The sequence below is a fragment of the Tenebrio molitor genome, chromosome 4, assembly GCF_963966145.1.
Source record: "Tenebrio molitor chromosome 4, icTenMoli1.1, whole genome shotgun sequence".
In the NCBI taxonomy this organism is placed as follows: domain Eukaryota; kingdom Metazoa; phylum Arthropoda; class Insecta; order Coleoptera; family Tenebrionidae; genus Tenebrio; species Tenebrio molitor.
This window is the reverse complement of record NC_091049.1, coordinates 13,917,776-13,940,867: the sequence shown is the minus strand read 5'-3', so window position 1 is coordinate 13,940,867 and position 23,092 is coordinate 13,917,776.

Below are 23,092 nucleotides of genomic sequence, written 5' to 3'. Positions count from 1 at the left end.
ACTTAGGAATTATCGTAATTTTTAGAATCTATTAATTTTGTATCTAAAAGAAACTTAATTACACAATCGAACATAAAGCTTTGGATGTAATTCGTACCTAATTACTAATTACTAATTAGGCTTTGTGAACTTGCCCTATTTATTGGCTTGCTCGCAAGCTCGCTCTGCCAAAAACTATAGGGCTAGTCCACAAAGACTTATATTATATATATTATGTAGGTACTCTTACGTTATTTATTTTTACTCTGGTCCAATGGCTGAATAAAATAACGATTTAGGCGTTAGCGTCGTGACCAGGAATTGAGGAATTGACTGAAGGAGGTGAGACATTGTTGAGGGTGACCTTACTCATTCACTCTGTTATAGGTTCGGTTGGTGTCATCTCTGGAGGGGCGTCTGCTCCGGTGGTTTTGACCTCGACAGGTGCGCTCAGAGGAGAACGGGTTTGGACCCGCAGGAGAAGACCTCGACTTCGAGGAGAGTAAATAGAGGTGGTGCTGAGTCGCGGAGTTGCGCTGCTGCCAATCGCGTGTTTTTGGGTTTTCGTCGTTGTGTTTGTTTAGTTTGTCATAACCCAGATATCGCCAGTCTTCCGCCAAAATTTAAATATTTGAAAATTCAAATTAAACCCGCGAAATTGAACAAATTGGCCATGTCGTGATCGTCATCGAAGCGGTAGGACCCCTACGTTGTGTATTTTGAACAAAATGGCGGCAGACTAGCTCGGGATGCAAATGACGGACCTGCAGGGTGGACAAACTTCGAAATAAAAATGCATAAATCGGTGGGAGGACGCCTGTCTTTATTTTATGTGTACATGACTAAATACATTCTCGTTTTCATTTACAGTGTTATTTAATCCTCCACAAGATCACTTAATAAATTGAACAATTTAGCGGTGCGACTTTACATGACACAACAAGAAATACATAGAAAACACAATACATTTGTCTACCGACCTTTTGAGGAGGGTAGAAAGAAATAGTTCCCTTTCTTTTTGTTTTTTTTTTTCTTTTTATCGGAGCGAAACTATACCACAAATAAAATAACAACGGTTTCTCAGAACCTAAACTCGTAATGCAAGAACAAAGCGACACCATGAAATAAATGATAGTTATGTTATTACGAATAGACACTGTAAATAGGTGAGTAAAATCCCCAAAAATCATCCACAAACGATGGCACACCATAATCTTTTCAATTGCCAAAGTTACACAACATGTTACATAAGATTGCACAGCAAGACTCTAGACTGCAATGACAAATACTCTAATTCCCTAATTGAATATTACGGATCTCTGACTCTCAGCTCTTCAAGATAGCACGCGGTCTCCGATCGCGAACTTAACCTAGTTCTCGCCCCCCAGTCTCCTAATTTCTCCCTAGTGACGTCGGGTCGTCCAAGTCCCGTTATGGGTGCAGTGCCCCAGCTTGTGTCCTCCGAATCGCCACTGACCACAGCTGATGAAACAGAGGCCTTCCACCGAAGGCGTCGAGAAACTCTGCGGCCAGGATCACACGTCATGAAGGGATCCACGAGTGACTGCGTGGGTCCCCCCACGCACGGCTCCTTTGGCAGGCTCCCGTTTTTCATTGCAACGTGGATAACTGACCTCGCGTCGACACCTTTAACTTCGGCCAAACCAGTGCCCCGGTTTTCCTTGTGGCAAATGAATGGCCGTTCCCGAAATGGACGCCCGTTCCTCTGTTTTCCATGACGGACATAACCACGATTGCGACGTTGACCTCGAAACGACTTTACCCCGAGAATTTCCCCACGTGCTTTATTTTTACTTCTCCTGGACTTATCGGAATAACAAAACGAAATAACATACCTGCTAGACACTACTTGTCGGTCAGATCATACTACCTGAATTACAACGCGCAAACTGACGGCGACACACGAGGTTCGCACCTGTAATCAACCAACACGTGTCTCCTCCGCGATTGGTGAATGTTTACGGAGCACTGCCCTGATTACATTGACAATACACAAGAAAATGCCCGACTCGGGATTCATAACAGCAATAACTACATTTTCAACTAAAACAATAACAATGAAAACGATGCTTCAACAAACACCACCGTTCACTTCGAGAGCTGAAAATCGAGTACACGGGTACCGCACTTGCATGTAAAATGTCGAGGCCCGAAGAAAGGCAGACGATAATTTATGCCGAGAACATTTCAAGAGAGGTCGCTGGCAGTCATGTTTTCTGATTTGATTACAGTTTTCGACTTGACCGATCATTTTCATTATATTTAAATTTTCAAACCACATTGGTTTTCGTTATTGTGTGGTGCGATTACTGCGATTGCGTATTGCGTTATTCGTTTCCAATTTTCAGTGTTTTTGCATGCATGCAGTTTCGAGTGTGAACAAGAAACATTTTCTAGTTTTTGTGTTAATGCAAGTGGACCCAACTACCAATATCACCGTCGTAGTTTGAGGAGACCTTAAAACGTTTGTTACAATTATTAAATTCGTAGCAAAGATTGTTTTTAAGCTTGGTTTAAAATTAAGGAACCTCTGTGAAATCGTCCAGTAGTAGTAGCCTAGTAATAAGGAAGTGATTTAATTGTCGGTAAGTAGTAAATGTAGTAAATAGAATCATAATTTTGCACAGCAGATATTTGACTTGTTTTTACCTTCCATTATTGAAAACTTACCAAGTATAGTATACAGGCTGATTCACGTAGCCCGTTCATTAGAAACTTTTTGATTTCCCAAAATCATATTAATATGAAAATTGGCAGTTGACTATAATCGACTACTCCAAATTCAAATGAAATATTTTCAAAATGGCGACACTTCCGGAAATACCGGAAATCGATGCCATCTTTGTTTTTTTAAATAGAAAGGCCCCATTTTGACTTCACATTTCGATTCTACGTTAACTTTTGAGTTTAATACATCTTTTTGTCAATACTTATCTGTCATCGTTTTTGACCTATGTCATCTTTTTTGCAAAAAAGTGACGTTGCAGGCCTTCATTAAAAAATTTATAATTCCTGAACCATCAGAAATAAATAATTTATTTTTACTTTACTGACTTGCCAAAGATTTGTCCGCTTTTTTGCGCTATCAACGACGTTTTTTTATGTTTCATACGCCTACTGCAATTTTTTAAAATTGATAATCGAAAAATGTCGAAAACTTCATTTTTTTAAATGGCAACTACCATTTCTGATACTAGATATAAATGTAAAATTAAATTTTAAGGCCACTTTTATTAACATTATGTATGCCTATTTGCAGCCGTTTAGGCGTAATTTCAATTTTTTGAAAAAAATATTCTTTTTTATAAGCAATTGTTTTATTTGAATTTTTATTCAAAAATAGCATTGCAATAAATATTAGATAACAACAAAACAATAAAAAATAAGCAAATTAACAAAAAAATATTTTAATGTAAATGATTTCATTGAAAATATTTTTTTGTTAATTTGCTTATTATTTATTATTTCGTTGTTATCTACTGTTTATTACATGTGATTTTTGAAAAAAAATTCAAATAAAACAATTGTTTGATAAAAAAAAAGAATATTTTACTCAAAAAATCGAAATTGCGCCAAAACGGCTGGGAATAGGCATACACAATGTTAATAAAAGTAGGCTTAGAATTAAATTTTACATTTATATCTAGTGTCACAAATGGTGGTTGCCATTTAAAAAAATGAAGTTTTTGACATTTTTTGATTAGCAATTTTGAAAAATTTCAGTAGGCGTATGAAGCATAAAAAAATTGCACTAATGGCGGAAAAGATCAGCCAGGTCTTTAGGAATTCAACTAAAAAAAATCAATTATTTATTTCTGATGGTTCAAGAGTTGTGAATTTGTTAATGAAGCCCTGCAACCTCGCTTTTTTGCAAAAAAGATGGCATAGGTCAAAAACGATGACAGATAAGTGTTTACAAAAAGACGTTCTAAACTCAAAATTTAACGTAGAATCTAAATGTGAAGTCAAAATGAGGCCTTTCCATTTAAAAAAATAAAGATGGCGTCGATTTCCGGTATTTCCGGAAGTGCCACCATTTTGAAAATATTTCATTTGAACTTGGAGTAGTAGATTATAGTCAACTACCAATTTTCATATTAATATGATTTGGGGAAATCAGAAAGTTTCTAATGAATGGGCTACGTGAATCAGCCTGTATAATATAATATGTATACTTGTATGTAGAAGTAATAAATATAATATGATTTGTTCTTCAACAGACGAATGGGTTGGACAAAGAAATGTGCAGTTCTTGGCTATGAAAATGAAAACTCTCTCCGCCATCGTTTCCCGTAACCTGACAAGTAGGGCCCGGATTTTAGGCAAAATGGACTATTTTTATTTATTAAGGCACGTGTATGAAACTTGTCTATAAATGATTTCTGGCTTAATTTGAGTAATTAGAGCTATATTTGATTCTGCCTATTCGGCCTAAAATGCCCTTTAAATACCTATTTTACTTTATAACTGCCAGAACATGCCTAAAATGACCAAAAATAAATTTCATTTTCGCGATTTTTTCTCAATATTCGAATTCTGGGAAGTTTACGGTATTAAAAATGTAAAAGTGGTACCTCAATAAAATTTACAATTCTTTATGATTTTGAAATTTAAGGAGATGTAATTATTGAAATGTACAAAGTGCAGTACAATAGAGGAATTACTTTTTCGCTTTTACGGTTGGGACCATGGTGTCAGCGGTAAATACTCCGACAATACCTAAGTACCAGGAACCATTAGACTGGTCTGGCATAAATTTCAGAGTTTATCTGTTTGCCCCTGTTCGAAGGGGTGCAGGTATACACAGTCTAATGGTTTGTGACACTTAGGTATTGTTAGAAACTTTAACGTTTATACAATGGTCCCTACTATAAAAACGAAGTTTCTCAATTAAATTACTCGTAATAAAGAATAATTGGTAATTGTTCACTTTAACTACTTCGCGTTTTTTCTGTCTAGACAGCCTCAGGACGTCCTCCTACATCGTTTCCCACCAGTCAAACCTTGTGCAAATGAAAATTTTCCTTACACTTTAGTTATACTAAGACTTGGCGCGACCTTGACACGACCTTGACACACAACAAGAGAGAAAAAAAAGGCATTTGCACAAGGTTTGAATGGTAGGACACGATCTAGGAGGACGCCCTGAGGCTCTCTAGCCAGAAAAAAGGCGAAAATTCCCCAGAAGTAGTTAAAGTAAACAATTACCCAATAATTAGTAAATATCTTGTTGGGTGTACTTAAAACTTTAAAAACCCATTTTTAAATTTAATTAACCACAATTTTAAGGACCTATTGTGGCTTATTTTCAGTTTTTAAGGGACTATTTGCAGTAATTTAAGGGACTATTTTAGGCACCTATTTCCGACTTTTTAATTGCCTAAAATCCGAGCCCTACTGACAAGTATGTGGGAGGATGGGTGGAGGCTTGTGGTAATCCTATATTATATCAACGGAATCCACATCAAGTGTACAGAAGTTACAACGTTTATCACGCGCATTTTACATCAGAAGATATTTCTTAAAATATATATTTGAAAAAACGTGTTTCGTGTGTAAAAACGTATTTAGAGGAAAGTTAGCGTCTTATAACCTCGATTTCTGTAGTTCTTGCATCCTTTTACTCCGAAATGATCAAGTTCCACGACGAAATTTCGATTCGGTGCGATTTGGCTGTGATTTTTCATATTTGCGTGTGTAAAAACGAATTTAGAGGAAAGTTAGCGTCTTAAAACCTCGATTTTTGTAATTCTTGCATCGTTTTACTGTGAAATGATCAAGTTCCACGACGAAATTCCGATTCGGTGCGGTTTTGCTGTGATTTTTGTTTTTTCATATTTGCGTGTGTAAAAACTTATTCATAGGAAAGTTAGCGTCTTAAAACCTCGATTTCTGTAACTCTTGCATCGTTTGACTCCGAAATGTTCAAGTTCCACGACGAAATTCCGATTCGGTGCGGTTTTGCTGTGATTTTTCATATTCATATACTTATTAAATGTATTTCTTTGTTTTTAAAATACATTTTTTTTGGAAATGCATTTATCTTTTTTTTACTATAGGTGTAGGTAAGTAGGTATTCTATAACACAGGGTTTCTGGGCTATTTGCAGCAGTTTACATTATCTATCCGATACTGTTAACTGACTGCAAATGCAAAAGAAAGCATTTGAGCACAAGACCACAATATGAACTGTTCAAATTTACCGCTTTTATTTTTAGTTCGAGAACATTTCACCCTACCGCTGATTTGGCTTCAAATTTGCTATAAGAGTTGCCGATCTGAATTGTCTCCTATCTATGATCGAGTACCGCGTCTTTCGTGTACCAACCGTACGCAATCCAAATCTACCAACAGTGCACAACAAAAGAACCAAATAGTTCCTCTTGCGTTTGTTTCGGCGGCGGCAATTTGAATTCAAACTGGGGTATTACCAGTTTGAAAACAAAAAACCGTTGTAATAGTCATGGAGATCGCCATCACCCCAGAAATATTGTCGCGGGACGAGTTAGTCCACGAGTTAGTAGTACGAGGTACGGTCGTGTCCGCAGAGGACCCGTTGGAAAGATAGATTAATAACCTGAGGTACTACTTGTCGGCCGAGCGAGAGGGGATCATGTTCGACGTCAAGGTGAATCTAGATTCGGACCTGGAGTTGACCGGAGATCGTGGGAGAGATCCACGCGTTAGGGTTTGGGACGAGATCTCGTTGCGGACCGCATCCTCCAAGTTAGCACACTTACGGCGACAGTTAGGCCGGATAACAACCGAGCAGGGGGTGCAGACCGAGGAAAAAGAGAAACTGTGCGCCGAACTAGATCGCAGAATCGAAGCACTAAATTCTCGGGCCCGTTTTCTTTTGGTTGTCTCGAATGACTCTACGAGAGCCAGCACGTCAGGTTTTCCGGGTGTTACCTCCACGCTGAGCGTCGATCAAAATTTTGGTTCTACGCCGAGTGGGACTCAGACGAACTGGTCGCACGTCATGGGGAGTTGGGGGCTTACGTTTGCCGGCGATAGAAACAAGGAGTTGGCCGTCTTCGACTTCCTGACGCAGATCAAAGAAAAATGCGCTATTCACGACATCTCACAGGACGATCTGTTGAGACACGTTAAGTTACTCCTCAAGGGCGAAGCCCTGGTATGGTACCGAATGGTAGAGAGTCGGGTATCTTCCTGGACCGAGTTGTGCGAGCGCCTTAAAGAGGAATTCCTCCCCTTTCGGCCTGGTCGACGGAAAGCGAACGGTGGCAGCTCCACTCCCACGACGGATCTACTCCAGGGGTGCGATTCTCGAATAAATGCGAGCGATTTGCCAGAATTGGTATTCTCGAACTACATTTTCGTTTCCGTACACCAAAATTTGCGAACTGAACGTTGCGAGTGGTCCACTATCACTCGCAAGTAATTGCGTGTGGTGTGCAAGTTCAGTTCTAACGTAACCTCAGCTCAGAGATAACTTCTAAAAGCTTGAACAAGTGAACATTATTGTTGTTACTGTGTAAAACACGTAAATACAAAATGAATGAAATAGTTAACATAGCTGATATTGGAGCCTTAGAAGATGCCAAGATCACAGATGGTGATCCGCCGCGAATTTTTCACGAGAGAGACGACCCTTTTGAAACATTATCGGATCGAAATTTCCCTAGAACTTTCCGGTTGTCAAAAAATTTAGTAGCTGATCTTATTGAAAACATCGAACCTTTTGTTAGAGCTCCGTCAAGATTATCTACGCTTGACGTTACAACAAAAGTAAGTCAGGGTGCCTAGCTTATTATTGAAACTACATTTCGACTTTTGTCAACAGGTTCTTACAACTCTAAATTTTCTAGCTTATGGCAGCTATCAATGTGGTATTGGTCAAAATATTCACGCTGCCATAAGTCAGGCTTCAGTTAGTAGAGGTATAACTGAAATTTGTGATGTTTTAAATAGGCCAGAGGTAATGAATCAGTACATATATTTTCCAAGAAATTTTGAAGAGTTACATCAAGTGCGAAATATGTAAGAAAATTTTTGTTCATACAGGTAAACACGTTCTTTGTTTGTTTTTTCTTTTAGATTTTATGAAAGGAGACAGTTTCCAGGTGTTATAGTATAGGGTGCAGTCTATGCACCCATATAACTATTTACCCGTCAAAAAGAAATGATCCCATATACCCAGAACACATTTATGTGAACAGAAAAGGTAGGTACCATTCAATAAATATACAAATTGTAAGTGCCTACTCATTTATGTGCTTTTGCATACTAATAGGCCAGTTTTCAGATTTGCGATGCAAATTTAAAGATTATGAATGTTTCTTCAAGATTTCCAGGAAGTACCCATGATAGCTATATATGGAATAATAGTAACGTATTACCATTGATGGAACAATTACATCAACAAGGACATAGATCTTTTATGTTACTAGGTAGATTTATTTTGATGTGTAGCCAAAGAATACTTTAACGCAAATATGTATTGTTTTAGATGATTCTGGATACCCGCTTAGGTCATATCTCCTGACACCATTTGAAAATGCTGCACCAAATTCGCCACAAGAACGTTACAATGAAAGACATCGTTGCACTGGATCACTTGTAGAGCAATGCAACGGTGTACTGAAACTACGATTCCGTTGTGTGTTGAAGCATAGGGTCCTACATTATTCCCCAGAACGCAGGGCCCCCGCGAGGTCAAAAGGCGCCCGCGTGCGAGTTCATAATTTGGCGCCCTTTGGCGAAAGAGTGGGGGGGGGGTGTGTGCTTCACAATAGGAAAGTTTTTAAGCCACGCCTGAAATTATAGTTAAAATCTCAATGAAAATATAAGTTTATCTACAAAATTGCGAGTCTCTTAAAATGATGTAAAATATGTAAAAAAAAAACAGATTACATATTATGTTCTCCTATTTTTATATTTAAAAATTTCTTTTATCGTCCCTTTTTACCCCTTTTGTCACTTGGAATAAGTTTATTATCGGTTTGGGCTGCCCCGATATTTTCAACGGTAATCTTTTTTTCCAAAGGTACACAAAAGGCAATAAAAATTATTTTTTGGTCTCCGTCTAGAAACATTGATTTTTCATTCGTCTAAATCTTCTGGAAACAAGCATTTCCCTGCCTAGGCAAGAAAATCGACACAGGAATTTTTAATGAAAGATTTTAGGTTGGCAGCACAAAATGTTAGTGTCACGTGGCATTTTTGTACAATTTTTTAAGTGTAAAATATTGATGTCGGGCAAATTTGTATCCTTTATCGCAAGCTGTACATTGTATATAGCAGTAGGGGTCGGGGGGGTATCAAGCGATGGGTTAGGAATAACAGAAACGACGACGATGGTTTTGAATATTTGAGGAATTGGTTGATTTTTGTCGTGATAGTCGCTTCTTGAATCCTTTATGTTTCCAATGGAAGGAAAATAAATTCCCCATCTGGTAATTTTTTAACAAAAATGCTTATATGTATTTTGCTTTAAATAAATTGTCGGCCGAAAAATGTGTGTGTATTACACGGCTAGAAAATGTTTTGCAAGTGCTCGCACTTGTGGGCCTCGGCTGGCCCCTCTGCCTCACAAACCGTGCTTGCACTTGCAAAATGGCATTTTCTAGCCTTGTGATACAAATAACTATTAGACATTTTGGGATAACGTATAATTTTTTTCGTGCATGAGCGCATTATTTGAGGCACAAGCGACGAAGAAGCGAGTGCTTCATTTGCGCGAATGTGCCGAATACGACTTCTCGCATCGAAGTTCGTACATTATTTTTTGAAAAAAACATTATGTCTGATTTGTCGTATACCCTTGTCACGCTTGTCCATGCGCTTGCCAGTGTCAATCGAACTAATAGCGATTTATTTTCACTCTTTTGAAATTTTCATCATCCAAATTGGAGAAATAGCGTTTTGTAAACCACAGTTTATTGTTATCAAGTCAAATTATTTTCAGAATGCTCAAAAAGGCGAATGCTTTCTGGAACGTCGATTTCGCGCACTAGTGCTTCAAAATGCTATGCGGTCGCGAAATGTGATTTTGAAGGCAATGAGTTCAAAAAATGTTTTTTGTAATTTGCCTCCATTTTGATTCTCTAATAGACATATTAACGAACGCGACGTCATCATCTGGGATATCCTTATAATCATTATTTCACGGAACATTTTACGAAAATTTTTAGGTTGGCAAAGCTTGATCCGTCATACGTGTCAGTTTAAATTACAAAATGTGCAAAGAATTATTTATCAGGATTTATCAGGCAACAAATTCGTGACCGTATTTTTGGCAATTTTACGTATTTCAGCGGGCGGACATGAAAGATCATCTTCCATATTCGTGTTTTGTGACAGAATTTGGATAAAACAAAAGGCGACTTTGAAGACTTGATCAAATTTTCACTTTTAAAATTAAGACATTACCAACCGCCACAAAAATCCCTAAATCGAGGAAAGTAAACATTGTTGTTTAAAAACGGTTTAAAAAGGGCAAATTACAAAAAATAGTATAAAAAACTCGTTTCATAAGACCTTGAAGCACTAATTCTTTAAAATAACTCGTGGCTACGCTACTCGTTTTTTAATCTTGAATTCGTGCTTCAAGACTGGTCTTATGAAACTTGTCTTTTAATATACTATTTTTAACGTCTGTCAAAAAAAGTGCAAGTTATTTCATTCGTTTGCGTCCATAAAATATGTGATTTTTGAATCGGTCAAAAAGCGTTAAATAAAGTGCCATAGAGGTTCATTTTTGCACGAATTTTACGTTAAAAAAATGCCGTAGCGTGTCATTTTTTAACGCAATTATAAAATTTTTCATTCATAATTAGTAGTTTTTTTAACGAGTTCGTATGTAAATTGGGATTTTTTTGGCCAATTTAAAACGCGAGTAAAACGAGGTCCACAGGTTGACACAGGAGAAAATTTTCGAATTTTGAGAGTGTCGAAAAAATTGTTATCCAAACTTACGGGCGCAAAAAAAATGTTGTGTGCAACTCGTTAGTGAAGTATCGTTTTTTTACTCCTAGGATTTTCCTTCTCGTAAAAAAAAGTATTACTTTAACTCACTTGTTGCATAAGTAACTATTCTCGCACTCATTTCGTAAATATGTAACTATTTTATGTGCAAAAAATTATTAAAATTTTAGTTTTATATGCATGCAGTGTAATTTTTTTCTTTTAAAATGTGTACAGCGCCGCCAAGAGGCCATTTGCCGCCCCTTGGAGATACCGCCCGCGTGCACCGCACGCTTTGAACACGTACTTGCGGGGGCCCTGCCAGAACGTGCTGCAAAAATAATAAATGCATGTGCAGTATTACAGAACATTTGTATAAATAACAATTTACCACATGTTCCACCAGAACCTGAAGACGTAATTATAGATTATGGAATATTTAATCAAGCTGAACTAAACATTGAAGCACGTCAAATAAATCAACCATTGTATCAGTTAAATCAAGGAAGACTAAAAAGAAATTTAATAATTCGAAATCATTTCCATTAGAATGTACTGAAAGGTTCAAATATTTTAATAGGATTTTTAGAAAGTACACAATAGTATATTAAGTATAAAGAACGGTAATGACAATGTACGGATCGAAGACAATTGTCTGAGATCCGTACATTGTCATTAACGTTCGTCATGCTTATGAGATTTTTTGCGCGATTGAATATTTATTACAAAACATTCCTAACTAGAATGCAATGCGATACGACGCCCTTCACATGGTGTTGCCACAATGTCGATTTTTGTATCGCGTTTCTAAGGCAATCTGCAAACAACTACCGCCATTGCAGTTTTTGTGCGCAAATATCGCCAGTTGTGTTGAAAAACAAGCAGTAAAATGAGTGATATTAGTGATTCCGAAAACGAAGTGGATATTGTAGAAGAAACTTTGAATGTTGTGAATGTGCGTCACAAATAAAGAATTTTTGAAACTAACGACCTCAACGTGTAATTAAGAAGACAAGGATAATTTGTGGTATGAAAATTTTGATAATACTAATGTCGCGGCAAGTTCGCTAATATTATTTCATTGCAGCGGCAAGGAATGCCGACCACAAGAGCCGTGTGAGTGTCCAGAAAGTGCTAACATCTTGTCTTCAACTTCTGTCTACATAAATCAAGAATTTTCGAAACCAGCGAACTCAATATGAAATCAAGAAGACAAGGAAAATCCGGGGTATGAACATTTTGACAATTCTAATGTCGCGGCAAGTCTGTTACTAAAATTGTTTCATTGCAGCGGCAAGGTAGGCCGACTACAAGAGCTGTGTGAGTTTCCAGAAAGTGCTAACATCTTGTCTTCAACTTTCATCTACGTACGAGTAAATGAAGAATTTTCGAAGCCAACGATCTCAATTTGTAATCAAGAAGACAAGGAAAATGCGGGGTATGAAAATTTTGACAATGCCAATGTCGCGACAAGTTTGCTAATGCTATTTCATTGCAGCAGCAAGGAAAGCCGACTACAAGAGCTTTATGAGTTTCCAGAAAGTGCCCCCACATCTTGTCTTCAACTTCTGTCTACATAAAAATTATTATAATAATCGATTAATTTTGAATAAACTTTACTTACCGTTCTAGAACACCAAAAATTACTTACCATCGAGTTTATCGTTAGCAACGAGTAAACAGAGCTTACCGTCTTCGAAACAGACGTGGTAAACAACCAAGTACAATCGCGCAAAAATTAAATTATTGGCGTTTATTTTGTTCCATAATATAATAACAGAAAAACACTAAAATATACCAATTGAAAACTATAAGTACTGTTTATTTACCTATCTAATAATAGTTATTTATTTAACGAGTTCGTGTGTAATTTTGGCTTTTTTTGGCATGAGTGGATCAGTTTAAAACTCGAGTGAAACGAGAGTTTTAAGGGTCCACGAGTGCCAAAAAAAGCCCAAATTACACAAGAACGAGTTGAATACAACGTTTTTTTGTTCGACGAGTCCCTTAAAGGCTCCAAATGGTTAAAAATCTTTAAAATTAGCTTGACGTTTCGTTTTGACAAGTTGTCAAATTTATCATAATCCGTTCACACAGGAGAAAATTCTCAAATTCTGACAGTGTCGAACAAAAAATATACAAAAATGGCAAGAACAAAATAATATCAAAATTGTAATACAAAACTAAGAATTCAATCTTTGGCAATAGATTGCTTACAGGTGAATATTAATAATAAAAAGAAAAACAATGAAAATACCGCCTAACACTAAATTTTAAAATATATCAGTAAATTTACAAAAATGAAAACTACTATTTACTTATCTAATAAAATACAAATATTCAAAATAAAAAACATACGTACAAAGTCTTTCTTTGGCAATAAATTGCTTTATATGTATTGTTACTCACTTTAATGGGCCACTTTTTGTTTCCAAAAGCGATTTCTTATGTCGATAATATTCTTCAGTCGCCCTTACTTGCCTCTCATATTTGAATTTTTTACAAAACGAGTTAGAAAATTTCTTAGACGAACTGCCTTTGCAACAGCGATTCAGTATGTGGTATATGCAAGACGGAGCACCTCCTCATGCACACCGAGCTGTTGTGGAATATTTGAATAACAGATTTCCGCAAAGATGGATAGGCCGACGTGGTCCATTTCCGTGGCCCGCCAGGAGTATGGACTTAACTCCTTTAGATTTTTATTTCTGGGGTCATGTGAAGTCAATTGTTTATGCTACCGATGTTCCGGATGTGAATGAATTGCGAAATCTAATATTACTGCCGTCTGATCAAATAAGAAATAATGTAGATGTTTTTGAAAATCTGAGAACAGGATTATTGCGACGGGCCCGACTATGTATCCAGCTTGATGGTCGCCGATTTGAGCATTTATTATAAACTTTCATGTACCTTACATTCATATTAAATTAAATTGCATTCGTCATTGAAATTATTGTTTGATACGCCACAGAATTTTGACGGACGTTTGCCGTCAAATGTGACATTTTTCTTTTTTTTCCAAACAGAGTACTTGATACAACAAAATAGGCGCTAATGAAACCTACTCTATCAGTGGTCATTTTTAAACTTCAATCGTTCTTCAACTAAAAACAAAAAAGCAAATACACAGTATATTTTCTTTGGACTCTGTGAGGTAGCAGTGAAGAGATGGCCGTCTATTTATCGAACACCCTGTATAGCCCGGTGTCTCTATCTACTTCTAGCACCCATTTCAAATATTTCCGCTCCATACACTATCACGCTTTTCACCAGACTATCAAACATCATTACTCTCCTATACCCCATACCGCTCCCATTATCTTATTTTCTTTTTTCACTAACTCTCTCACATGTGCTGCTGCTGTATTTCTTTCATTCATCACATAACCTAAATACTTAAATTCTTTCAATTCTTCAATTTTATCCTTTTCCCATCTCCACTCATTTACTTTTCTCCTACCACGCCCCTTTATAAACACCATCATCTTGGATTTCTCTACGTTCACCGTCAACTTTTTCCTCCTCATATATTTCTCCATGCTTTCTAACATTTCTTTCATACCTTTCTCCTCTCTCGCTAACACCACCAAATCATCCGCATATGCTAAAGACCACACTTTTTCTTTGCCCACCACAACCCTCCCTGCCTGCCCCTTCCTGAACATCTCCTCCATATCTCCAATAAACGCTGCAAACAGGCTGGGGCTTAGTGGGCAACCTTGTCTTGCTCCCTTATAAGTCTTGAAACATTCATTCACTCTTCCATCCACTCTCACTCTACTTATCGTCTCTTCATATATCTGTTCTATTTGGGTGTAGGTCGTTTTACCGACAGCCATTCTACCGACAGCCTTTTTACCGACAATACATTTTACCGACAGGCCGTTTGACCGACACCCGGTTTACCGACAGCCGTTTTACCGACAGCCTTTTAACCGACAAAAATTAAGATAATTTATATAAAAACAATACACTACCTAATACACAGGTGGTGGTTTGAATTGACTTTTAAAAATAAAAAAAATAAAATTAGCCAATCACATGACAAATTAACGTAGCAGATAGACACACAAAGTGAATGTACAGGGTATATGATTGTGGGGTCAAGCCAGCTTTGAAAAAAAATATTATTGTGCCGCTTTTTTGAAACAGATGATCAATTTTAATTTATTAACAACGGTCACTTCTGACATGAATGACGCTTTTTTCGCGCTTTCCAGAACGGTTTTCATTCAATTCAATTATTGCCGGAACGTTACAGATGTTGATTGGGGGGACTTGTTGTTAAGTTGGCACTACCAGGAAAAATAACTAGGCACGCTTATAAGGTATTTGGAATTTATGACAGATTTCTCTTTAACGTACAGTTTAATCATAAGTTTTAAGCGACCTTGAGTTTGATAATTCACATCTAAAACGTTTTTACTATAACGGGTGTTTTTTTAAATTTGGCGTCGAAGTATATGTTGAACTGTCGATTGTGAACGCATTATACAGGTTACGGATCACGGATCAGCTGTTTAAATCTTACGCTTTTACACGAGTGGTGCGAACACAATCGACTCTCCAACGCCTACTTCGACGCCAAATTTTAAAAAATACCCTTTACCTTAATTTTTGTTGGTCAAAAGGCTGTCGGTCAAGAGGCTTGTCGGTAATTTTTGTCGGTCAAACGGCCTGTCGGTCAAATGGGCTGTCGGTAAAAAGGCTGTGACCGTTCTATTTTTGTTACCAGATGCTCATTTATCCCTTTCTTTCTGAAGTATTCCCACAGTAAGTCTCTTTCCACATTATCAAAAGCCGCCTTCAGGTCTACAAAAAATGCATATATCTTGCTACCCCTTTTTTTATCTAATTTCCTATTATATGATTCAAGATATATACATTGTCCATGGTCCCTCTACCTTTCCTGAATCCCGCCTGCCCGTCTGGTAACACACCCCGTTCATTCATTTCCTTCATCAGTCTCTCTTCCACAATCATCGCGTATACCTTATATGCCGTATTAAGGAGCGTGATCCCCCTATAATTACTGGCTGTATCCTTTTCTCCTTTCTTATATATGGGGCATATTATCCCCTTCTTCCACTCCTGGGGGAAACCCTCTCCCTTCCACACTCCATTCATTATCTCTAGCAACCTGTCAACTTCTCTTTCAGTTCCATATATCCACGATTCGTTCTGTATACCGTCCCTCCCCGGTGCCTTTTTCCTTTTCAGTTTTCGCAGTTGTTGCTCTATTTCTTCTCTTGTTATCTCTTCTATTTCTCCCACTTTGTGTTGTCTCTTTTCCTTTTCTTGTCTGTTTTCATCACCCCCCAACAACTCACTGATGTACTTTCTCCATTCCTCCATAGTAATTCTATCACTCACTATTTCTCCTTTTTTCTTTCCTTCCCTATTTATATATCTCCACACCCCTTCTTCCGTCTTTATACCCTTCATCTTCAGTTCTTCTTCCATCCGTTTCTTTTCCTTCTTCTCTTTGCATACTAATTTGTAACTCTTGCGTGCTCTTTTGCTTTTTCTTTTTTTTTAATTTCTTAAGTTTCTTTCTTGCTGCTTGCTTCCCTTCCCTGCATTCTTTATCCCACCACTCGTTTTTCCACAGCCCCATCTTCTCTCTTATCTCTATCTCTTTTTTTCTGTTGCGGAATAAATGCTTAGAATTTGCCTTAGTTGTTTATTCCTCTTCCAATTAGTGTTAGTGAAGTATCCAGAGTATTCATTATGGATATCAAAATTATTTCGAGTATTCGCGGTAAAAACATGTTGGTGGTTGAAAATTATAAATTTAGTTTTCATAAAATAATTAAATCAACTAATGAAAGTCTGTGGAAGTGTGTGGACAGAAAGTGCAAGTGCACAATTCGTACCCTTGGAGAACCCAATTCTTCTAATTTTGTCGTAACAAAATCAAATCGGGATCATTGCCATCTCGCAAATTTAGTTAGTTTAAACCGACAAATGATCAGCGCATCATGTAAGAGAAAAGCAGTTGAAGATTTGGCCGAAAAACCAGCCAAAATTATAAAAAAGCCCATGAAGGAAAACTTGCCATCAATGATAACTAACACAGATCCTGAATACGTAAGGAAAAATATATACCACGCTCGCCGGAAATTTTTTCCACTTATCCCTAAAAGTGTTGGTGAAGTGCACCGTATATTAAGTGAGTTAGATATCAAAACAGACAAAGGTGAAGTGTTTTTGATCATAAACAATGATGCTGATAATATTGTTGTCTTTTCCTATCAAACAAATCTTCGCATTCTTAGTTCGGTAACACACATCAACCTTGATGTGTCTTTTGTCAATTTTTTACCATCCATGGTGTTAAAGATGGACATTAGATACCGCTTTTATTTTGTTTGTTACCGGATAAGCGAGCAGAAACTTATAAAAAAATGTTTAACTCAATTCTAAACGAATGTAAATTGAAGCCTATTCTGTAAGTAATATGTTATTTTTTAACATCATGTTATAAAATAAAGGCCATTAAAATCCCAAATCCTATTCTGTAAAGCGATGTTATGTTAAAAAATTGACACACCCTGTTAATATGTCCTGTTATTATTAAAATTTTAACGACGTCTCCTTATGTGCTTTTAAAATTTAACATCATGTTATAAATTATTATCTGGTCGACTAAAAGGAAGATTTAGATGTCTTCTGAAAGACAGAACTTTACATTACTTTTTACATTACATTAAGCAGCCAAAATCATTTATTTCATACTGTCCGGTAGATGCTCGATTGCATCATCAATTTGAGTCCGGTAGGTGAGTTATAACAGTATCAGAGCCGGAAAGTGTCACTTAGCAACACCTACCGGACTGTTTTCCTTTTATACATCAAATCTGACATTGAAAAGTGAAAAAGTCAAAAAATATTCGATCTAAAAAAACAATAGCAACGGCCGTTGCCACAGGAAAAAAGGTGATGCTATTTTCACAATATAATGTGATTTTTTAATTTTTGAAATAAAATAATGATGCACAAGAGACTTGCAGTATGAAATAAAATACGTTACGATATACATCCGGTAGTACTTGTAACAGGTACTCGTTTAGACATTATGGACGAGGCGACGTCAGGAGCCGAGACAGTCTAACTCGTACTGTTACAAGTAACCTACCGGACTTATAACGTAAATTACTATTATAGTTGCGAGTGCTTCATAACATCTGTCAACATTTTCGAATTCCTTGGCCTGATCCTGGGATAAATGAAGAAGAAAAAGGGTGAATTTATAACTTCGCAAACCATTATGGTAAATAATGCTCAAATATATTTTTCCTTCAAGGACAAAGGAAAAGAGATGCTTTTACAGATACATAGTTTAATTGGAAAGAAGAAAAAAACAAATAAACATAATTAATAGGTCCACGAAGAAAAATGAGTTAACATTGATTTACAATTTGTCGGCGACATATTTTATAGCTTCGACCAAGTCATTGATGTCTTCAGCTAAACTTTTCACAGACGAAGCCAATGTTTCTTGGCTTTTTATAAGATCAACTGGATTAAAATTGTCTTGCACGACACTTGAGGCAATTTCGGTTTTCTTTATCTCTCTGGTACCTGTTGTGTCATATTAGGTGCATCGTGCATCCATTGTTATTGGCTCTGGTTCTGTTATTTAGATAATTTAATAATATGTTTGAACATCTTCATTATCACTTTTTCTGCTTCTATGTCTCCCACAAGGTTTATTATATCTCCGCCTATGTTAAGTCTAGGTTCAGAAACGTTTGGTGTATCGTCAATTACAACAATACTACGCAGGTATGTAGTAGGTATGTTTAAAATTGGTTCTTTGATATCAGGCAGAGGTTTTTCCTTGACTGACCCACCACCATTTCTTCTTCTGGTATTTGCTTTTAGATCCCCAAACACCTTAAAAGCATATTTTCTTCAAGACGAATAAGTAGTAAAAAACACATTTCTACTCTTCTACTGAGCGCTTTGGACCTTCAAGATCATTATTTAATATTGTTTTTAAGTTTATCCATTTGCTTTCTACCTACTATCCCAGCTTCATTTTGTAACAGCTTTCTGTTTTCCGCCAAATTCTCCTTATTGTTCTCCAAGAAGGCAACAAGAGCTTCTAGTTGCCGTGTTGTGATGCGTAGTCTTGAACGCACGCTCATTTTCTGAATCTTTTAATGATGAAAATGAAAAATATGATGACAGACGTCAAAATTAAATATCAGAACAAGGAGAGATACTATGATATGATATGAGATAGTGAAGGGGAAACGTATTTGTATGATATGACAACGTTGTCAGTGTTAACATGCGTGTTAAAAAAATAATCTATACCAGTTGCTTTAAAAATTACCTTACAGAATACACATCCATGTTAAAATTTTAACAGTTCTGTTATAATTAAACTTTTAACATCCCTGTCAATTTTAACACAGAAGTTACAGAATAGGCCTCATTATCGGTAAATATTGATGAAGTTGTGATGGATTTTGAAAAAGCCATTCACAAAGCAGTCGAAGAAACTTGGCCCAATATTCGAACTATCGGTTGCCGTTTCCATCTTGCTCAAGCATGGTACCGAAAAATACAAAAATGTGGTGTGACAAATGAGTATCATGATAAATCCAGTGAGCGTCTCAAAAAACGAGTGGCGCACGCTGTAGCCGTATTAGTGAGTTAATCGTTCTCGACAAAAGTTAAGTGCTCGCGAGTAATCCAAAAATGTCTGACGAGATCTCGGCGCGAAACGTTTCGAAATTCAACGGGACGAATTTTCAGAGTTGGAAATTCCAAGTGAATGCGTTATTTGTCGCGCACGGTATTCGAGACATTGTCGACGGATGGCGAGTGAAACCGGAAGGTGTCGGTCGTGATATCGCCAGGTGGATCAAGTACAATGCAAAAGCTATGTTCCTGATTGAGAGCGTACAGCTTGAACCGCTTTTGGTTTGTGTAACGGCCAAAGAAATGTGGGAAAAACTGACGAGCGTGCACGAGCAGAAGTCCGCTTCGAACAAACTGCTGCTCACGACGAAGCTGTACGAGTATAGAATGTCTCCGGGAGACACTATCATACAGCACGTTGCGAAAGTACAAAACATGGCTGCTCAACTACAGGGCCCGAATTCTGTAACTGTAATACGCTGAGCGTTTTCCTACGCTCAGCGGGTATGACGTAAATATTCGCTTCGCAATCCGATCTTGGTATTCTCGAGACGCTATGCGCATCGCTTTTAAAAAAACGCTGAGCATTTTGAAAGCTGTAACCTTTAAGCGAGTGATTTGCTGTTTGTTTTCGCTTTTGATGTGAAACGTCAGTATTTTCAAAACACTAATATGGCCAATTTAGATCAAATATTGATACAAAACGTGATCAATAATATAGAAAATGCGGAAAATCAGCAACGATTTCGCCAAGCAGCAAACGATGCTTTAGAATTATCCGATTACAAATTTATAAAGATGTTCAGATTACGAAAACAAGATGTAGAAGATTTAGAGGAACTATTAGAACCTCTAATGAATTAACCCCAACGGATTAACGGTCTAGCTGTTCGTATAAAAATGAGTAGAAGTAGAGACTACAAAAAAATTGTAGTATCTCAATATCTGCATTAGATAGAGTAGGTAGCACTTAATTTTTCTGTTACTTGCGCCCATTTACTCTTAATATTACCACTAGTACATTGATTTGATATTTTTTGTTTCACCAACGTAGCATTTTCTTCAATAAACTCCAACATTTTCTTTTGTAAAGACGAATAATGCTTTTTTGTGGAAGCCATTTTTGGGAAATTATGACAGGCATTGCGATACATTTAAACACTCTGCCGAAAATTTCTCCCAGTATGCAACCCATTATACATTTCTCAATGTTGCCAGTTAGTGCATGTCGATTTCAAAATAGACCGGCATGGAATAAACGTACTATGGCGGACAATAAATTTAGGCCGGCCTGTCATTGAGTTGACATCAAAATGTGAAACTGGCATTATGTTCAACTAACCCCATTTTCGATTTTTGTCATTCTTGTCATCGTGACAGCGATAATCAAAATTAAAATTGTGAAAAAAAGCGTGCACCAGAGAGAAGTGCTACTACAAATCAGTTATGCCAGTGCGTCATGATTTGTAAGTTACGAAAAAGGCGAGGGAAACGCCAAATAGCTTGAAAACCTTCAGTTTGAGAAACTGACACATCAGTCATAATGACAATAAATGGTCGCTTGCATTGACTTTTTTGAAATGTCAGAAATTTGCCGGCCTAAATTTATTGTCCGCCATAGTACGTCATTTCAGAATATCTAAATGTATACGCACACGTATGTACTTTGTCATTAAGAACTCTAATGTAAATGTCAAACAAAAAAATGTATATACCTAGTAGTTACACAATGAGTAAACACAATTAATAAAACAATGCGTTGTTATTGTTTGTTGAGTTAGTTTTAACATGCATCAATACTTGGTAAAATCATTTGGAGCATCTATTTGTTATGTCCAAAGGTTATGTTATGTTATCGTGCTTACATTTTTCCGCGTCTAGTTGAAAATCACACGGCACGTACTCGTAAGTAGTTTTCGTTGGGAACTTTTTTGTTTCAATGTTCCCGTCAGGTTTGCTCCGGGATGTCGGTACTATTTGTAGTAGAGGGGCTATAACATACATGTAAATAAACGTAAAATAAATGTTACAATGCATACAACAACACGATGTGTCAATTTACGCGCGCCTACATTCGAAAACAGTGAAGCCTCCATTAGGCCGAACAAACCCAGGAGCCCTCATTTGGTTCCGAACAACCCCTGGAGCCCCCATTAGGTTCCGAACATTCCTGGAGCCCCCATTAGGCCCCAAACATTGGTCCTTCGAGCCGGATCGTATCGACACCGAGGAAGCCACAACGACAGAGGCAAAGGTAGAGTGCATGTTTTTCTTTACTTGTTGATTAGTGTGTACATTTACAAATAAAATGGCTAACGAACAAGAATTGAAGACACTTAGGATACGTCGCGGTACTATCAAGAGCGCCGCCACGTAAGAAATTTCGGCGACGGTAATATTTTTCAGCCAAAGACACGTCTTGTAAACTTACGGGAGTCGTTCTAAGAATTTGACGCGGTACAATTACAAATTGAAATACAAGACGAAGCGGCGTTACAAGGTACCGAGCGCGCCGACTTTGGGAACGCGTACTACAATATTGAATTGACCATTTTAGAAAAAATAGAAACCGCCACCGTTAATGAAGCCGCGACTATCGCTAACGCGACGGGCTTCACCCCATCAGTATCAAGCCACGGTAGCGGTAACAGCAATGTTTGATTGCTCGTACTAGAGTTACCCACATTCAGTGGTAGTTATAGGGATTTGTTGTCATTTCGCGACACATTCACGGCGTTGATACATGATAGCAGTCTGTACACGGGTATTGAGAAATTCCACTATCTTAGAACTTGCTTAAAGGAACAAGCCCTTAAGGCAATCGAGCCAATTGCGGTTCCAGAGGCAAACTATAGGATAGCATGGGAAACGATAATCACTCGCTTTCAAAACGAACGCCTCATAATCCAAGAACATGCGTAGGTACGCCATAATAAACTTACCGCCGTTGGGAAAAAATTCGTATCAGTCGCTGAGGAAATTAGTTGACGATTTCAACATCAACCTCGCAGCGGAACATTGGTCGGGTTTATTAGTACCTTTCATAATTCAAAAATTGGACTTCTTCACAAAGGGCGAATGGGAAGCTCAATTGGGTCCGGATCCACCGACTATTGAGATGTTAAAATCTTTTTTGCAAAAAAAAAATGCGTGACTTTGGAATCGCTCAGCGTCGTGGAGCATCAGAGCGCAAAAACAAACAACGCGACGTCAAAATCAAATACAAAAACCGCCGCGAATCATTTATGCAAGGACAGGACTCTGTGTAACGCTAGCACAAACAAACAAATACAGTGCTACATGTACAAAGAGACGCACGGACTGTACCAATGTCCTCAATTTTTGAATCTAGTTACCGCGCAGCGGAAGGTGTGCGAAAACTGCTTCCGAAAAGGCCACAAAGCCTCAGAATGTAAAGCGCGAGCATGTCGTTACTGCAAGGAGAAACATAATTCTCTTTTGCATGTAGAAAATAACGGGCAGATTTCACTAGTAACCTACTCAT